Source organism: Pholcus phalangioides, unplaced genomic scaffold (genome assembly GCF_987345545.1).
Source record: "Pholcus phalangioides strain wild (caught in Gottingen) unplaced genomic scaffold, Ppha-v1.0 ptg000019l_1, whole genome shotgun sequence".
NCBI lineage: Eukaryota > Metazoa > Arthropoda > Arachnida > Araneae > Pholcidae > Pholcus > Pholcus phalangioides.
Window position 1 is genome coordinate 11400506 of NW_028301612.1, and position 18051 is coordinate 11418556.

Consider the following 18051-nt stretch of genomic DNA (forward strand, 5'->3'; position numbering starts at 1 on the left):
CATACATTACCGGGGCGAAATAGACCGATTTGAAAGCGGTCGACGGAAAATTAAGGCCCGGCGCACGACCCTGGGACTTTTTTTTTTATTAAGGAGACGACGTGGATGCCACGTCCTTGTGAGGACGGGTCCACGCCGGTCGTTTCCTCGTTGTGCTGTGCGCTTCCGAAATGCTGCCGCGGGTCCCCTCGACGTCTCTCCCGTTCCTGGGTGCCCCCCCCCCCTTCTAGATCGAGAATGCAAGTAGATATTGGTCTCGCGTCGACATCTAGCGGTCGAACGTGCAACCCGGACGGAACGGCGCCCCGGGAGCCCAGGATACGTCGCACCTGAAAGCAACATCTGGTCGACAAGAAGTCGTCTCGTCTTCAAAATACGATCGAGTCTTCCGACGCTATTAAAACAGACCCCAGCCAGGACATTAATTATAGTTAATTGTGATCAAATTTTAATTCGCGTCTATCCCGTTATCGCTTCTCGGCCTTTTGGCTAAGATCAAAGTGTAGTATCTGTTCTTATCAGCTTAATATCTGGTACGTCTCCTACATGGGGACAAGATATTAAACTTATTTTTGGAACAGGGCGGAGTGCTTTCAGCTTGCTGAACCTCTGCCGCGGGTCCTCTCGATATTGCACTACCTTCGAGTTGGGCCCATCCTCATGAAATCAAGTAGACTCTGTGTTTTATTCATAATTTCGCAATAATCATACATTACCGGGGCGAAATAGACCGATTTGAAAGCGGTCGACGGAAAATTAAGGCCCGGCGCACGACCCTGGGACTTTTTTTTTTATTAAGGAGACGACGTGGATGCCACGTCCTTGTGAGGACGGGTCCACGCCGGTCGTTTCCTCGTTGTGCTGTGCGCTTCCGAAATGCTGCCGCGGGTCCCCTCGACGTCTCTCCCGTTCCTGGGTGCCCCCCCCCCCCTTCTAGATCGAGAATGCAAGTAGATATTGGTCTCGCGTCGACATCTAGCGGTCGAACGTGCAACCCGGACGGAACGGCGCCCCGGGAGCCCAGGATACGTCGCACCTGAAAGCAACATCTGGTCGACAAGAAGTCGTCTCGTCTTCAAAATACGATCGAGTCTTCCGACGCTATTAAAACAGACCCCAGCCAGGACATTAATTATAGTTAATTGTGATCAAATTTTAATTCGCGTCTATCCCGTTATCGCTTCTCGGCCTTTTGGCTAAGATCAAAGTGTAGTATCTGTTCTTATCAGCTTAATATCTGGTACGTCTCCTACATGGGGACAAGATATTAAACTTATTTTTGGAACAGGGCGGAGTGCTTTCAGCTTGCTGAACCTCTGCCGCGGGTCCTCTCGATATTGCACTACCTTCGAGTTGGGCCCATCCTCATGAAATCAAGTAGACTCTGTGTTTTATTCATAATTTCGCAATAATCATACATTACCGGGGCGAAATAGACCGATTTGAAAGCGGTCGACGGAAAATTAAGGCCCGGCGCACGACCCTGGGACTTTTTTTTTTATTAAGGAGACGACGTGGATGCCACGTCCTTGTGAGGACGGGTCCACGCCGGTCGTTTCCTCGTTGTGCTGTGCGCTTCCGAAATGCTGCCGCGGGTCCCCTCGACGTCTCTCCCGTTCCTGGGTGCCCCCCCCCCCCTTCTAGATCGAGAATGCAAGTAGATATTGGTCTCGCGTCGACATCTAGCGGTCGAACGTGCAACCCGGACGGAACGGCGCCCCGGGAGCCCAGGATACGTCGCACCTGAAAGCAACATCTGGTCGACAAGAAGTCGTCTCGTCTTCAAAATACGATCGAGTCTTCCGACGCTATTAAAACAGACCCCAGCCAGGACATTAATTATAGTTAATTGTGATCAAATTTTAATTCGCGTCTATCCCGTTATCGCTTCTCGGCCTTTTGGCTAAGATCAAAGTGTAGTATCTGTTCTTATCAGCTTAATATCTGGTACGTCTCCTACATGGGGACAAGATATTAAACTTATTTTTGGAACAGGGCGGAGTGCTTTCAGCTTGCTGAACCTCTGCCGCGGGTCCTCTCGATATTGCACTACCTTCGAGTTGGGCCCATCCTCATGAAATCAAGTAGACTCTGTGTTTTATTCATAATTTCGCAATAATCATACATTACCGGGGCGAAATAGACCGATTTGAAAGCGGTCGACGGAAAATTAAGGCCCGGCGCACGACCCTGGGACTTTTTTTTTTATTAAGGAGACGACGTGGATGCCACGTCCTTGTGAGGACGGGTCCACGCCGGTCGTTTCCTCGTTGTGCTGTGCGCTTCCGAAATGCTGCCGCGGGTCCCCTCGACGTCTCTCCCGTTCCTGGGTGCCCCCCCCCCCTTCTAGATCGAGAATGCAAGTAGATATTGGTCTCGCGTCGACATCTAGCGGTCGAACGTGCAACCCGGACGGAACGGCGCCCCGGGAGCCCAGGATACGTCGCACCTGAAAGCAACATCTGGTCGACAAGAAGTCGTCTCGTCTTCAAAATACGATCGAGTCTTCCGACGCTATTAAAACAGACCCCAGCCAGGACATTAATTATAGTTAATTGTGATCAAATTTTAATTCGCGTCTATCCCGTTATCGCTTCTCGGCCTTTTGGCTAAGATCAAAGTGTAGTATCTGTTCTTATCAGCTTAATATCTGGTACGTCTCCTACATGGGGACAAGATATTAAACTTATTTTTGGAACAGGGCGGAGTGCTTTCAGCTTGCTGAACCTCTGCCGCGGGTCCTCTCGATATTGCACTACCTTCGAGTTGGGCCCATCCTCATGAAATCAAGTAGACTCTGTGTTTTATTCATAATTTCGCAATAATCATACATTACCGGGGCGAAATAGACCGATTTGAAAGCGGTCGACGGAAAATTAAGGCCCGGCGCACGACCCTGGGACTTTTTTTTTTATTAAGGAGACGACGTGGATGCCACGTCCTTGTGAGGACGGGTCCACGCCGGTCGTTTCCTCGTTGTGCTGTGCGCTTCCGAAATGCTGCCGCGGGTCCCCTCGACGTCTCTCCCGTTCCTGGGTGCCCCCCCCCCCCTTCTAGATCGAGAATGCAAGTAGATATTGGTCTCGCGTCGACATCTAGCGGTCGAACGTGCAACCCGGACGGAACGGCGCCCCGGGAGCCCAGGATACGTCGCACCTGAAAGCAACATCTGGTCGACAAGAAGTCGTCTCGTCTTCAAAATACGATCGAGTCTTCCGACGCTATTAAAACAGACCCCAGCCAGGACATTAATTATAGTTAATTGTGATCAAATTTTAATTCGCGTCTATCCCGTTATCGCTTCTCGGCCTTTTGGCTAAGATCAAAGTGTAGTATCTGTTCTTATCAGCTTAATATCTGGTACGTCTCCTACATGGGGACAAGATATTAAACTTATTTTTGGAACAGGGCGGAGTGCTTTCAGCTTGCTGAACCTCTGCCGCGGGTCCTCTCGATATTGCACTACCTTCGAGTTGGGCCCATCCTCATGAAATCAAGTAGACTCTGTGTTTTATTCATAATTTCGCAATAATCATACATTACCGGGGCGAAATAGACCGATTTGAAAGCGGTCGACGGAAAATTAAGGCCCGGCGCACGACCCTGGGACTTTTTTTTTTATTAAGGAGACGACGTGGATGCCACGTCCTTGTGAGGACGGGTCCACGCCGGTCGTTTCCTCGTTGTGCTGTGCGCTTCCGAAATGCTGCCGCGGGTCCCCTCGACGTCTCTCCCGTTCCTGGGTGCCCCCCCCCCCCTTCTAGATCGAGAATGCAAGTAGATATTGGTCTCGCGTCGACATCTAGCGGTCGAACGTGCAACCCGGACGGAACGGCGCCCCGGGAGCCCAGGATACGTCGCACCTGAAAGCAACATCTGGTCGACAAGAAGTCGTCTCGTCTTCAAAATACGATCGAGTCTTCCGACGCTATTAAAACAGACCCCAGCCAGGACATTAATTATAGTTAATTGTGATCAAATTTTAATTCGCGTCTATCCCGTTATCGCTTCTCGGCCTTTTGGCTAAGATCAAAGTGTAGTATCTGTTCTTATCAGCTTAATATCTGGTACGTCTCCTACATGGGGACAAGATATTAAACTTATTTTTGGAACAGGGCGGAGTGCTTTCAGCTTGCTGAACCTCTGCCGCGGGTCCTCTCGATATTGCACTACCTTCGAGTTGGGCCCATCCTCATGAAATCAAGTAGACTCTGTGTTTTATTCATAATTTCGCAATAATCATACATTACCGGGGCGAAATAGACCGATTTGAAAGCGGTCGACGGAAAATTAAGGCCCGGCGCACGACCCTGGGACTTTTTTTTTTATTAAGGAGACGACGTGGATGCCACGTCCTTGTGAGGACGGGTCCACGCCGGTCGTTTCCTCGTTGTGCTGTGCGCTTCCGAAATGCTGCCGCGGGTCCCCTCGACGTCTCTCCCGTTCCTGGGTGCCCCCCCCCCCTTCTAGATCGAGAATGCAAGTAGATATTGGTCTCGCGTCGACATCTAGCGGTCGAACGTGCAACCCGGACGGAACGGCGCCCCGGGAGCCCAGGATACGTCGCACCTGAAAGCAACATCTGGTCGACAAGAAGTCGTCTCGTCTTCAAAATACGATCGAGTCTTCCGACGCTATTAAAACAGACCCCAGCCAGGACATTAATTATAGTTAATTGTGATCAAATTTTAATTCGCGTCTATCCCGTTATCGCTTCTCGGCCTTTTGGCTAAGATCAAAGTGTAGTATCTGTTCTTATCAGCTTAATATCTGGTACGTCTCCTACATGGGGACAAGATATTAAACTTATTTTTGGAACAGGGCGGAGTGCTTTCAGCTTGCTGAACCTCTGCCGCGGGTCCTCTCGATATTGCACTACCTTCGAGTTGGGCCCATCCTCATGAAATCAAGTAGACTCTGTGTTTTATTCATAATTTCGCAATAATCATACATTACCGGGGCGAAATAGACCGATTTGAAAGCGGTCGACGGAAAATTAAGGCCCGGCGCACGACCCTGGGACTTAGTTTTTTATTAAGGAGACGACGTGGATGCCACGTCCTTGTGAGGACGGGTCCACGCCGGTCGTTTCCTCGTTGTGCTGTGCGCTTCCGAAATGCTGCCGCGGGTCCCCTCGACGTCTCTCCCGTTCCTGGGTGCCCCCCCCCCCTTCTAGATCGAGAATGCAAGTAGATATTGGTCTCGCGTCGACATCTAGCGGTCGAACGTGCAACCCGGACGGAACGGCGCCCCGGGAGCCCAGGATACGTCGCACCTGAAAGCAACATCTGGTCGACAAGAAGTCGTCTCGTCTTCAAAATACGATCGAGTCTTCCGACGCTATTAAAACAGACCCCAGCCAGGACATTAATTATAGTTAATTGTGATCAAATTTTAATTCGCGTCTATCCCGTTATCGCTTCTCGGCCTTTTGGCTAAGATCAAAGTGTAGTATCTGTTCTTATCAGCTTAATATCTGGTACGTCTCCTACATGGGGACAAGATATTAAACTTATTTTTGGAACAGGGCGGAGTGCTTTCAGCTTGCTGAACCTCTGCCGCGGGTCCTCTCGATATTGCACTACCTTCGAGTTGGGCCCATCCTCATGAAATCAAGTAGACTCTGTGTTTTATTCATAATTTCGCAATAATCATACATTACCGGGGCGAAATAGACCGATTTGAAAGCGGTCGACGGAAAATTAAGGCCCGGCGCACGACCCTGGGACTTAGTTTTTTATTAAGGAGACGACGTGGATGCCACGTCCTTGTGAGGACGGGTCCACGCCGGTCGTTTCCTCGTTGTGCTGTGCGCTTCCGAAATGCTGCCGCGGGTCCCCTCGACGTCTCTCCCGTTCCTGGGTGCCCCCCCCCCCCTTCTAGATCGAGAATGCAAGTAGATATTGGTCTCGCGTCGACATCTAGCGGTCGAACGTGCAACCCGGACGGAACGGCGCCCCGGGAGCCCAGGATACGTCGCACCTGAAAGCAACATCTGGTCGACAAGAAGTCGTCTCGTCTTCAAAATACGATCGAGTCTTCCGACGCTATTAAAACAGACCCCAGCCAGGACATTAATTATAGTTAATTGTGATCAAATTTTAATTCGCGTCTATCCCGTTATCGCTTCTCGGCCTTTTGGCTAAGATCAAAGTGTAGTATCTGTTCTTATCAGCTTAATATCTGGTACGTCTCCTACATGGGGACAAGATATTAAACTTATTTTTGGAACAGGGCGGAGTGCTTTCAGCTTGCTGAACCTCTGCCGCGGGTCCTCTCGATATTGCACTACCTTCGAGTTGGGCCCATCCTCATGAAATCAAGTAGACTCTGTGTTTTATTCATAATTTCGCAATAATCATACATTACCGGGGCGAAATAGACCGATTTGAAAGCGGTCGACGGAAAATTAAGGCCCGGCGCACGACCCTGGGACTTTTTTTTTTATTAAGGAGACGACGTGGATGCCACGTCCTTGTGAGGACGGGTCCACGCCGGTCGTTTCCTCGTTGTGCTGTGCGCTTCCGAAATGCTGCCGCGGGTCCCCTCGACGTCTCTCCCGTTCCTGGGTGCCCCCCCCCCCTTCTAGATCGAGAATGCAAGTAGATATTGGTCTCGCGTCGACATCTAGCGGTCGAACGTGCAACCCGGACGGAACGGCGCCCCGGGAGCCCAGGATACGTCGCACCTGAAAGCAACATCTGGTCGACAAGAAGTCGTCTCGTCTTCAAAATACGATCGAGTCTTCCGACGCTATTAAAACAGACCCCAGCCAGGACATTAATTATAGTTAATTGTGATCAAATTTTAATTCGCGTCTATCCCGTTATCGCTTCTCGGCCTTTTGGCTAAGATCAAAGTGTAGTATCTGTTCTTATCAGCTTAATATCTGGTACGTCTCCTACATGGGGACAAGATATTAAACTTATTTTTGGAACAGGGCGGAGTGCTTTCAGCTTGCTGAACCTCTGCCGCGGGTCCTCTCGATATTGCACTACCTTCGAGTTGGGCCCATCCTCATGAAATCAAGTAGACTCTGTGTTTTATTCATAATTTCGCAATAATCACTCTTTGTCGGGGCGAAAACGACAAATTTGAAAGCGGTCGACGGGAAATTAAGGCCCGGCACACGACCCCTGGGACTTAGTTTTTTATTAAGGAGACGACGTGGATGGCACGTCCTTGTGAGGACGGGTCCACGCCGGTCGTTTCCTCGTTGTGCTGTGCGCTTCCGAAATGCTGCCGCGGGTCCCCTCGACGTCTCTCCCGTTCCTGGGTGCCCCCCCCCCCCCCTTCTAGATCGAGAATGCAAGTAGATATTGGTCTCGCGTCGACATCTAGCGGTCGAACGTGCAACCCGGACGGAACGGCGCCCCGGGAGCCCAGGATACGTCGCACCTGAAAGCAACATCTGGTCGACAAGAAGTCGTCTCGTCTTCAAAATACGATCGAGTCTTCCGACGCTATTAAAACAGACCCCAGCCAGGACATTAATTATAGTTAATTGTGATCAAATTTTAATTCGCGTCTATCCCGTTATCGCTTCTCGGCCTTTTGGCTAAGATCAAAGTGTAGTATCTGTTCTTATCAGCTTAATATCTGGTACGTCTCCTACATGGGGACAAGATATTAAACTTATTTTTGGAACAGGGCGGAGTGCTTTCAGCTTGCTGAACCTCTGCCGCTGGTCCTCTCGATATTGCACTACCTTCGAGTTGGGCCCATCCTCATGAAATCAAGTAGACTCTGTGTTTTATTCATAATTTCGCAATAATCATACATTACCGGGGCGAAATAGACCGATTTGAAAGCGGTCGACGGAAAATTAAGGCCCGGCGCACGACCCTGGGACTTAGTTTTTTATTAAGGAGACGACGTGGATGCCACGTCCTTGTGAGGACGGGTCCACGCCGGTCGTTTCCTCGTTGTGCTGTGCGCTTCCGAAATGCTGCCGCGGGTCCCCTCGACGTCTCTCCCGTTCCTGGGTGCCCCCCCCCCCTTCTAGATCGAGAATGCAAGTAGATATTGGTCTCGCGTCGACATCTAGCGGTCGAACGTGCAACCCGGACGGAACGGCGCCCCGGGAGCCCAGGATACGTCGCACCTGAAAGCAACATCTGGTCGACAAGAAGTCGTCTCGTCTTCAAAATACGATCGAGTCTTCCGACGCTATTAAAACAGACCCCAGCCAGGACATTAATTATAGTTAATTGTGATCAAATTTTAATTCGCGTCTATCCCGTTATCGCTTCTCGGCCTTTTGGCTAAGATCAAAGTGTAGTATCTGTTCTTATCAGCTTAATATCTGGTACGTCTCCTACATGGGGACAAGATATTAAACTTATTTTTGGAACAGGGCGGAGTGCTTTCAGCTTGCTGAACCTCTGCCGCGGGTCCTCTCGATATTGCACTACCTTCGAGTTGGGCCCATCCTCATGAAATCAAGTAGACTCTGTGTTTTATTCATAATTTCGCAATAATCATACATTACCGGGGCGAAATAGACCGATTTGAAAGCGGTCGACGGAAAATTAAGGCCCGGCGCACGACCCTGGGACTTTTTTTTTTATTAAGGAGACGACGTGGATGCCACGTCCTTGTGAGGACGGGTCCACGCCGGTCGTTTCCTCGTTGTGCTGTGCGCTTCCGAAATGCTGCCGCGGGTCCCCTCGACGTCTCTCCCGTTCCTGGGTGCCCCCCCCCCCCTTCTAGATCGAGAATGCAAGTAGATATTGGTCTCGCGTCGACATCTAGCGGTCGAACGTGCAACCCGGACGGAACGGCGCCCCGGGAGCCCAGGATACGTCGCACCTGAAAGCAACATCTGGTCGACAAGAAGTCGTCTCGTCTTCAAAATACGATCGAGTCTTCCGACGCTATTAAAACAGACCCCAGCCAGGACATTAATTATAGTTAATTGTGATCAAATTTTAATTCGCGTCTATCCCGTTATCGCTTCTCGGCCTTTTGGCTAAGATCAAAGTGTAGTATCTGTTCTTATCAGCTTAATATCTGGTACGTCTCCTACATGGGGACAAGATATTAAACTTATTTTTGGAACAGGGCGGAGTGCTTTCAGCTTGCTGAACCTCTGCCGCGGGTCCTCTCGATATTGCACTACCTTCGAGTTGGGCCCATCCTCATGAAATCAAGTAGACTCTGTGTTTTATTCATAATTTCGCAATAATCATACATTACCGGGGCGAAATAGACCGATTTGAAAGCGGTCGACGGAAAATTAAGGCCCGGCGCACGACCCTGGGACTTTTTTTTTTATTAAGGAGACGACGTGGATGCCACGTCCTTGTGAGGACGGGTCCACGCCGGTCGTTTCCTCGTTGTGCTGTGCGCTTCCGAAATGCTGCCGCGGGTCCCCTCGACGTCTCTCCCGTTCCTGGGTGCCCCCCCCCCCCTTCTAGATCGAGAATGCAAGTAGATATTGGTCTCGCGTCGACATCTAGCGGTCGAACGTGCAACCCGGACGGAACGGCGCCCCGGGAGCCCAGGATACGTCGCACCTGAAAGCAACATCTGGTCGACAAGAAGTCGTCTCGTCTTCAAAATACGATCGAGTCTTCCGACGCTATTAAAACAGACCCCAGCCAGGACATTAATTATAGTTAATTGTGATCAAATTTTAATTCGCGTCTATCCCGTTATCGCTTCTCGGCCTTTTGGCTAAGATCAAAGTGTAGTATCTGTTCTTATCAGCTTAATATCTGGTACGTCTCCTACATGGGGACAAGATATTAAACTTATTTTTGGAACAGGGCGGAGTGCTTTCAGCTTGCTGAACCTCTGCCGCGGGTCCTCTCGATATTGCACTACCTTCGAGTTGGGCCCATCCTCATGAAATCAAGTAGACTCTGTGTTTTATTCATAATTTCGCAATAATCATACATTACCGGGGCGAAATAGACCGATTTGAAAGCGGTCGACGGAAAATTAAGGCCCGGCGCACGACCCTGGGACTTTTTTTTTTATTAAGGAGACGACGTGGATGCCACGTCCTTGTGAGGACGGGTCCACGCCGGTCGTTTCCTCGTTGTGCTGTGCGCTTCCGAAATGCTGCCGCGGGTCCCCTCGACGTCTCTCCCGTTCCTGGGTGCCCCCCCCCCCTTCTAGATCGAGAATGCAAGTAGATATTGGTCTCGCGTCGACATCTAGCGGTCGAACGTGCAACCCGGACGGAACGGCGCCCCGGGAGCCCAGGATACGTCGCACCTGAAAGCAACATCTGGTCGACAAGAAGTCGTCTCGTCTTCAAAATACGATCGAGTCTTCCGACGCTATTAAAACAGACCCCAGCCAGGACATTAATTATAGTTAATTGTGATCAAATTTTAATTCGCGTCTATCCCGTTATCGCTTCTCGGCCTTTTGGCTAAGATCAAAGTGTAGTATCTGTTCTTATCAGCTTAATATCTGGTACGTCTCCTACATGGGGACAAGATATTAAACTTATTTTTGGAACAGGGCGGAGTGCTTTCAGCTTGCTGAACCTCTGCCGCGGGTCCTCTCGATATTGCACTACCTTCGAGTTGGGCCCATCCTCATGAAATCAAGTAGACTCTGTGTTTTATTCATAATTTCGCAATAATCATACATTACCGGGGCGAAATAGACCGATTTGAAAGCGGTCGACGGAAAATTAAGGCCCGGCGCACGACCCTGGGACTTTTTTTTTTATTAAGGAGACGACGTGGATGCCACGTCCTTGTGAGGACGGGTCCACGCCGGTCGTTTCCTCGTTGTGCTGTGCGCTTCCGAAATGCTGCCGCGGGTCCCCTCGACGTCTCTCCCGTTCCTGGGTGCCCCCCCCCCCCTTCTAGATCGAGAATGCAAGTAGATATTGGTCTCGCGTCGACATCTAGCGGTCGAACGTGCAACCCGGACGGAACGGCGCCCCGGGAGCCCAGGATACGTCGCACCTGAAAGCAACATCTGGTCGACAAGAAGTCGTCTCGTCTTCAAAATACGATCGAGTCTTCCGACGCTATTAAAACAGACCCCAGCCAGGACATTAATTATAGTTAATTGTGATCAAATTTTAATTCGCGTCTATCCCGTTATCGCTTCTCGGCCTTTTGGCTAAGATCAAAGTGTAGTATCTGTTCTTATCAGCTTAATATCTGGTACGTCTCCTACATGGGGACAAGATATTAAACTTATTTTTGGAACAGGGCGGAGTGCTTTCAGCTTGCTGAACCTCTGCCGCGGGTCCTCTCGATATTGCACTACCTTCGAGTTGGGCCCATCCTCATGAAATCAAGTAGACTCTGTGTTTTATTCATAATTTCGCAATAATCATACATTACCGGGGCGAAATAGACCGATTTGAAAGCGGTCGACGGAAAATTAAGGCCCGGCGCACGACCCTGGGACTTTTTTTTTTATTAAGGAGACGACGTGGATGCCACGTCCTTGTGAGGACGGGTCCACGCCGGTCGTTTCCTCGTTGTGCTGTGCGCTTCCGAAATGCTGCCGCGGGTCCCCTCGACGTCTCTCCCGTTCCTGGGTGCCCCCCCCCCCCTTCTAGATCGAGAATGCAAGTAGATATTGGTCTCGCGTCGACATCTAGCGGTCGAACGTGCAACCCGGACGGAACGGCGCCCCGGGAGCCCAGGATACGTCGCACCTGAAAGCAACATCTGGTCGACAAGAAGTCGTCTCGTCTTCAAAATACGATCGAGTCTTCCGACGCTATTAAAACAGACCCCAGCCAGGACATTAATTATAGTTAATTGTGATCAAATTTTAATTCGCGTCTATCCCGTTATCGCTTCTCGGCCTTTTGGCTAAGATCAAAGTGTAGTATCTGTTCTTATCAGCTTAATATCTGGTACGTCTCCTACATGGGGACAAGATATTAAACTTATTTTTGGAACAGGGCGGAGTGCTTTCAGCTTGCTGAACCTCTGCCGCGGGTCCTCTCGATATTGCACTACCTTCGAGTTGGGCCCATCCTCATGAAATCAAGTAGACTCTGTGTTTTATTCATAATTTCGCAATAATCATACATTACCGGGGCGAAATAGACCGATTTGAAAGCGGTCGACGGAAAATTAAGGCCCGGCGCACGACCCTGGGACTTAGTTTTTTATTAAGGAGACGACGTGGATGCCACGTCCTTGTGAGGACGGGTCCACGCCGGTCGTTTCCTCGTTGTGCTGTGCGCTTCCGAAATGCTGCCGCGGGTCCCCTCGACGTCTCTCCCGTTCCTGGGTGCCCCCCCCCCCTTCTAGATCGAGAATGCAAGTAGATATTGGTCTCGCGTCGACATCTAGCGGTCGAACGTGCAACCCGGACGGAACGGCGCCCCGGGAGCCCAGGATACGTCGCACCTGAAAGCAACATCTGGTCGACAAGAAGTCGTCTCGTCTTCAAAATACGATCGAGTCTTCCGACGCTATTAAAACAGACCCCAGCCAGGACATTAATTATAGTTAATTGTGATCAAATTTTAATTCGCGTCTATCCCGTTATCGCTTCTCGGCCTTTTGGCTAAGATCAAAGTGTAGTGGTTGTGATTGCCTAGGATCTTACCAGGAGAAGAGGTATCTGCCAGCGAAGTTCGACGGTGCTCCATCCAACATCTGATGTGCCACGCCCCATCGAAGTTCTGCCGCGGGTCCTCTAGCATCCGAAGCCAAGCCGATTCCTGCTCCACAGCGATGTCCGGCTAAAGGAAGACGAAGGCGTGCCTGAAACATGACCTGGTTGGCGGCTGATGACTCGTGACCACCCCTGCTCTCTTCTTCCTCCACTCCTCGTCGTGATCCCGGGAAAGGCATCTGTCACATCTCAGGCATTTCGGCCTAGCCGTCGTCCTTGGACCCTCGCCTCATTATATGGTTGGGCCTTGGGCGTGCGGTCAGCGGAAGTGCCTGTTAGCCAATCGGTGGTGTGGCAGTGTTCGGGTCAGCCTCGGAGCTTTGGCTACGCCTGGCGGACTGACTTGACACCTTTCCCTCGCGGGGCTGCCCCACATCCATAACTTGGGTTCGTCAGGATGACCTCTCGGGGTCGCTTGATGAATTCGGGTCTATGCATGATGCCCACTCGTGTTTCCCTCCCTCCCCTCCCTTTCTCGAGGCCTCTTAAAGGTCCTCAACTTCTTTCTCTCGGGACCTCTTAAAGTGTCCCACCCCCTGGTCTAGCGAGACCTATTAAAGGTCTCAACTCTCCCTGGGTTCTCGCGAGACCTCCTAAAGGTTCTCTTTCCCTGTGGGTTTGGTTCACGTGGGACCTCTTAAAGGTCTCTTCCCGCGGGGTTGGTAACCGTGGGACCTCTTCAAGGGCTCACAATCCTGGGACTTCGCGTGGCCTCTTCAGGGCTCCCCTCGTCGGGCAGAGTCCGCCAAATTGTGGAGTGGGTGAACTTTTGACATTAGCTCCAGGGTTTGGCGAGGTCTGTCCACCGAGAGTTGGAGCTCCCAAGGGGACTAGTGGGATCTTCCCCCCCCGGGTTTTTAAGAGCCCCTTAAGGGCTCATCCCCCCCCCCGGGCTAGGTGGGACCTCCTAAAGGTCCCCCCCATTGGTATCAAGGTTCCTCTTAAAGGTTCCACAGCCCTAATGGAGTCTCCTAAAGTTCTCCAACCCCCACCAATGGGTCAAGCAAGGCTCTTAAAGCCTCTCTATCTCCCCTGCCCTGGTCACGGGCATTGGCTGCGGACTGGGTCGTGCGTAAGGCGTGCCTAAGCTGTCAGCCTGGATTTCGCCCTGAACGCCAATCGTCGAAGTGGTTCACGCAAAAGTAGGTAGTGGTTGATTGTTGCTAACGGTCCTAACACTAACCTGACTAACACCTAACCTGCAACAATGCCAAGAAGCCTACGGAGTGGGAAAATGCTGCGGACGCCAGGGTCTGCCCGTCGGATCAGCAGTGATGGCCGTGTTGCCGACGACTCTGAACTGTTCCCAGCATCATATGCTCTGTTCGAATCTCCAGAGAAAGTGAGGGCACACCTGGACTCTCCTCTGCCGCCTACGTCCGCCGAATCCAGCACAAGAGGCGATGCTGTCAACGAAAGCGATAGCTCACTGAGCGTCGAATCGGTAGGTCGCCTGACCATCGATATGGACGCAGTGGACCCGGTTAACAACACAGCATTCCAGTACTCACCGGATCGGGGAAACGACAGGGATAATGCCATCAAGGGAACGGAGGTACAAGAAGCGGAAAACAGCAGTTCCTTCAACCTACACTACACAGCGGATGAGACCACAGTGGTGAGCGCATCGCCTGTCTCAACCAAAGGGCGAACGCCGGATCGGTGTTCTGCAGTAAACGGAGAGAATGGTTCGCTCGAATCATCAGGCGCTTCCCCGGAACCCGCGCGGCCCGCTGCAGGCCTCGAACGGGACCTGTTCCTGTCAGCTGACTCGTCGCTGGTAAGCGTGTCGGAGGAGTCGGTTCTCGCCGCGGTCACCATCTTGGAAGAGCCCTTCCATTCAAGTAGGAGCTTGACGCGCAATCTGACGCCTGAAAACTCCACAGAAGGAAGTGACAACAGGACGAGACTGCGTGCCGGGCCCTCACCTGCCGGCGAGTCATGTACGGATCCCTCACCAACCAGTGTCGCGTCGACGTCCTCTCTACACAGCGATGCTGCGACGCAGACAGACAGGCCACGCCGGCTCAGGAAGAAGAAGAAGAGGAGGAGGAAGTTAAGGAAGAGGTCCGCAGTGAGAGCACCGGTCCTCATAGTTGCGGGCACATCGCGAATGCCAGAACCCCCTGCCCCATCGCAGTCGAGCGTGCTCCCGCTTGCCCACAGAACAAAGAAGGCGCTACAGACACAGGGCAACCTTCCAGTTCCGGAGAGTCAGCCGGATCAGCAACCACCGCCGTCGCCAGGTACGAATACCGTGGTGCCGGAGACACAGGGGGCGTTCACAAGACAGTCGGATGAGAGCCGTGAGGAGGCCGAAGATCGGATACCACGGTTTCCCCCTGGGACGGTTTCGCGAGTCGATGCCGGCCACCCTGCACTCCTGCCCACCCTGGGCGGGGACAGACCTTGCACCGGATCGCCGGAGCCCTGCTCGCGTGAGGTGATCGACAGCCAGGAAGCGGAGGTAAATGGAATCACCCAACCACCCCCCGCCACGGGGCCAACATCTCAGCAAAGCAACAGGGGACCTGGGGCGCAGGCAACGCGACCGGCCTGTCCAATGCGGGATGGTCGACCCTGCGAGATTATACGCAACGTATTTCACATGGCGTTCCCAGTGCCCCGGCCTTTGGCATGCCCGGAGGAGGGCTGTGACAAGAAGTTCCAGGCGGTAGCCTGGACTGCAATGAAACAGTCACTTCTTCGTCACTTGTTCGCGGACCACAGGATAGACATAGAGTCATCAAGGTTCTGGTGTTCCACGTGCAGGGGTGTGGTGAAAAAAAGGTGCGTACAGAACCACCCTTGCCTACGGGATCGCCCGCTCCTCTGCCAGACAGAAGCCGCGCTACAACACAGGTGCAGTGAATGTGCAGCGGCATTCGCCAATCGAGAGGGATTGAAAAACCACAGGCGGCAAAAACATCCGCGTAACGCCAGGCGATACCAAGGTCCGCTGACATCTCAACACCAGGAGCAGCGGGGCGAAGTGCCAACAAGAGCGACCCTACAACCACAGCTGGCTTCTCGAGCCAACGCGAACAGTAGGCGACCAGCGGTGCCTAACCCGTCTGCCACAAGTCCACCTAGCGACGCAGTCGGCCACTTCACGCCGTCGCCGAGTCAACCGGCGGAGTACTCGCCCATCGTGGTGGACGACCCGGACGACCAGCTCACAGAGGGGCCAATAGCGGGGGAGACAAGTGGAGGTCTGCAGCCGCCCCCGACGGTCGACCCACAGGAGGAGAACTCGCCGTCCGGCCCATTCATTCCTGTCCTGCGGGAAGCTGTAGCGGGATTGAACAACTGGAATTGGCAGTCCTTCGCGGACCTGGTGGAGGAGTTTACGGTGTTCGCGCAGAGCCATGTGAAGCTGCCCGAGGTTCGGAGCCGCGCGGGCCCAAGTAGGGCGATAAACCCCAACAACCACCGGGATATCCAGAGGCTGTACCACAGGAATCGTCGCCAAGCCGTCAAGAAGATCCTGGGGGCCGACTCAGCGCGCTGTACTCTCCCACTCCAGGTAATTGTCGACAAATTCCAGTCGCAGAGGACGTTTGATGGAGACTCGCTCGCGTCCATTGACCACCCGAACCCAGCGCCGACGCCGATGGATCTCAACCCATTCACAGCGGAAGAAGTGCTCCTGAGGCTAAAAAGGGCTGAGAACTCAGCACCCGGGCCGGACAGACTAACGTATAGGCACTGGCGGGGAGTTGACCCAGACGCAAAGGCCCTAACAGCAATATTCAACGGCTGTTTGAGGGCGCGGAGGATCCCAGACAGCTGGAAGAAATCACGCACAATATTGGTGCCAAAGGGAGGGGATCCGAACCAGATTAATAATTGGAGACCGATCGCGCTGACGGCGACGATCTATAAGTTGTTTACAGGATGCATAGGGAGAAGATTGACCGCTTGGATGGAGGAGCACAACATCCTATCGCCGTCCCAGAAGGGATTCCTCCACCAGGACGGGGTCTTCGAAAATAACTTCATCCTCGAGCAGCGGACTCAGCTGGCGAGAAGGTCGAGGAAGGAAATTTGTTACATGTCGCTCGACGTGTCCAATGCTTTCGGCTCGATCCCTCACCGTACAATGTGGCACATGATAGAGAAGGCCGGTGCCGGCACGCCGTTCCTGCAATTAGTGAAGAATATTTACGCAGGCGCTACAACAAGCTACATCTCGGACGGGGGTAACTCGGAGGATCTCCCGATGTCCCAAGGCGTGCGACAGGGATGTCCGCTAAGTGGTCCCCTCTTCAATCTAACGGTGGACCCCATCCTCCGGGCAGTGCAGCGTGATGATCCCGTCCACAACACTCTGGCCTACGCTGACGATATACTGCTACTAGCGGATAGCCCCTCAGCCTTGCAACAGCACACCGACACTGCATGCAGGGTAGCGGCGCAGCTAGGCTTGGCAATGAACCCAAGCAAGTGCTTCGCACTACATCTGGGTCACTCACCGGCCGGGTGCAGGAACACGATCTTCACGGTCAATGGTCAGCCCGCTACCACAATCACGGATGGCTGCCACCGTAAGTTTCTGGGGAAGCCGGTGGGCTTCAAGCTTCTCCCGGACGAGAGCTCGCTGGACCGGTGCATACAGGTGGGGAAGGACCTACTGTCATCGTGCCTCGCTCCCTGGCAGAGGATCGACGCGGTAAAGTCGTTCTTCTTCCCTTCGATCCAGTTTGCACTCAGGACGGACCAGAGAAGGAAAGTCGATTGGCGGAAAGTTGATGAGTCACTCCGCCCGTTGGTAAAGAACACACTCTCTCTCCCTGCTCGAGCGGCAAATGCGTACTTGCATGGGGACGCAAAGAAGGGCCTCTTTGGAATACCGGAAGCGTCAATCGATGCCAACATCGCTGAAATCGACGCGGCCTTCAAGCTGCTTACGTCAAAGGATGACATAGTAAGGTCTGCGGCGTGGGAGGACCTACGAAGTTTCGTGGCAGCATGTCTGAGGAAGGAGTCGCCGTCAATGGCCGAAATCAACGGCTACTTATCCAGGTCTTCGGCGAGGCAGATATCCCAGCCAACTACGTCAGTGTGGTCCAGGGCAAGGATGGCCGCCGATCACCTGAAGTTGGAATGGGAGCTAACAGAGGATCAACAGGTGGCGGTGAAAATAGACGACACGACGGTGTCCGACAGAAGGGCGGTATTTAGATCGCTCCACCAAGTGGTCAGGCAACGCCACACCGACGAATTAGCCTCCATGCCACACCAAGGCAAGACGTGGCATTGCTACGGGAAGGCAAGGCCGTCGTCTCACTTCCACCGTGAAGGGTCGTTTACCCGTTTCGCGGACTGGAGGTTCGTGCATAGGGCCCGCCTCGGGCTGGTGCCCCTCAACGGCTACAGGCACGGGGGTGATCCGTCGGAGAAGAGGTGCCGGAAATGTGGGTACCAGCTAGAGAC

The 18051-nt window shown here is 52.7% G+C and overlaps 17 non-coding genes across 17 annotated transcripts; all 17 read left to right on the forward strand.

Annotated features, from left to right (window-relative positions):
• The first annotated feature begins 469 nt into the window (after positions 1–469).
• On the forward strand, positions 470–661 carry LOC149071456 (U2 spliceosomal RNA). The gene has a single exon (XR_016194879.1). It is a non-coding gene; the product is annotated as a U2 spliceosomal RNA (small nuclear RNA).
• Positions 662–1176: 515 nt separating this feature from the next.
• On the forward strand, positions 1177–1368 carry LOC149071457 (U2 spliceosomal RNA). The gene has a single exon (XR_016194881.1). It is a non-coding gene; the product is annotated as a U2 spliceosomal RNA (small nuclear RNA).
• A 515-nt stretch (positions 1369–1883) lies between these two features.
• LOC149071458 (U2 spliceosomal RNA) lies at positions 1884–2075 on the forward strand. The gene has a single exon (XR_016194882.1). It is a non-coding gene; the product is annotated as a U2 spliceosomal RNA (small nuclear RNA).
• Positions 2076–2589: 514 nt separating this feature from the next.
• On the forward strand, positions 2590–2781 carry LOC149071459 (U2 spliceosomal RNA). The gene has a single exon (XR_016194883.1). It is a non-coding gene; the product is annotated as a U2 spliceosomal RNA (small nuclear RNA).
• A 515-nt stretch (positions 2782–3296) lies between these two features.
• On the forward strand, positions 3297–3488 carry LOC149071460 (U2 spliceosomal RNA). The gene has a single exon (XR_016194884.1). It is a non-coding gene; the product is annotated as a U2 spliceosomal RNA (small nuclear RNA).
• Positions 3489–4003: 515 nt separating this feature from the next.
• LOC149071461 (U2 spliceosomal RNA) lies at positions 4004–4195 on the forward strand. Its single transcript, XR_016194885.1, has one exon. It is a non-coding gene; the product is annotated as a U2 spliceosomal RNA (small nuclear RNA).
• A 514-nt stretch (positions 4196–4709) lies between these two features.
• LOC149071462 (U2 spliceosomal RNA) lies at positions 4710–4901 on the forward strand. Its single transcript, XR_016194886.1, has one exon. It is a non-coding gene; the product is annotated as a U2 spliceosomal RNA (small nuclear RNA).
• Positions 4902–5415: 514 nt separating this feature from the next.
• On the forward strand, positions 5416–5607 carry LOC149071463 (U2 spliceosomal RNA). The gene has a single exon (XR_016194887.1). It is a non-coding gene; the product is annotated as a U2 spliceosomal RNA (small nuclear RNA).
• Positions 5608–6122: 515 nt separating this feature from the next.
• Positions 6123–6314, forward strand: LOC149071464 (U2 spliceosomal RNA). The gene has a single exon (XR_016194888.1). It is a non-coding gene; the product is annotated as a U2 spliceosomal RNA (small nuclear RNA).
• Positions 6315–6828: 514 nt separating this feature from the next.
• On the forward strand, positions 6829–7020 carry LOC149071465 (U2 spliceosomal RNA). Its single transcript, XR_016194889.1, has one exon. It is a non-coding gene; the product is annotated as a U2 spliceosomal RNA (small nuclear RNA).
• Positions 7021–7538: 518 nt separating this feature from the next.
• On the forward strand, positions 7539–7730 carry LOC149071466 (U2 spliceosomal RNA). Its single transcript, XR_016194897.1, has one exon. It is a non-coding gene; the product is annotated as a U2 spliceosomal RNA (small nuclear RNA).
• A 514-nt stretch (positions 7731–8244) lies between these two features.
• On the forward strand, positions 8245–8436 carry LOC149071467 (U2 spliceosomal RNA). Its single transcript, XR_016194890.1, has one exon. It is a non-coding gene; the product is annotated as a U2 spliceosomal RNA (small nuclear RNA).
• Positions 8437–8951: 515 nt separating this feature from the next.
• Positions 8952–9143, forward strand: LOC149071468 (U2 spliceosomal RNA). The gene has a single exon (XR_016194892.1). It is a non-coding gene; the product is annotated as a U2 spliceosomal RNA (small nuclear RNA).
• Positions 9144–9658: 515 nt separating this feature from the next.
• Positions 9659–9850, forward strand: LOC149071469 (U2 spliceosomal RNA). The gene has a single exon (XR_016194893.1). It is a non-coding gene; the product is annotated as a U2 spliceosomal RNA (small nuclear RNA).
• A 514-nt stretch (positions 9851–10364) lies between these two features.
• Positions 10365–10556, forward strand: LOC149071470 (U2 spliceosomal RNA). The gene has a single exon (XR_016194894.1). It is a non-coding gene; the product is annotated as a U2 spliceosomal RNA (small nuclear RNA).
• A 515-nt stretch (positions 10557–11071) lies between these two features.
• LOC149071471 (U2 spliceosomal RNA) lies at positions 11072–11263 on the forward strand. The gene has a single exon (XR_016194895.1). It is a non-coding gene; the product is annotated as a U2 spliceosomal RNA (small nuclear RNA).
• Positions 11264–11778: 515 nt separating this feature from the next.
• Positions 11779–11970, forward strand: LOC149071472 (U2 spliceosomal RNA). The gene has a single exon (XR_016194896.1). It is a non-coding gene; the product is annotated as a U2 spliceosomal RNA (small nuclear RNA).
• Positions 11971–18051: the final 6081 nt, after the last annotated feature.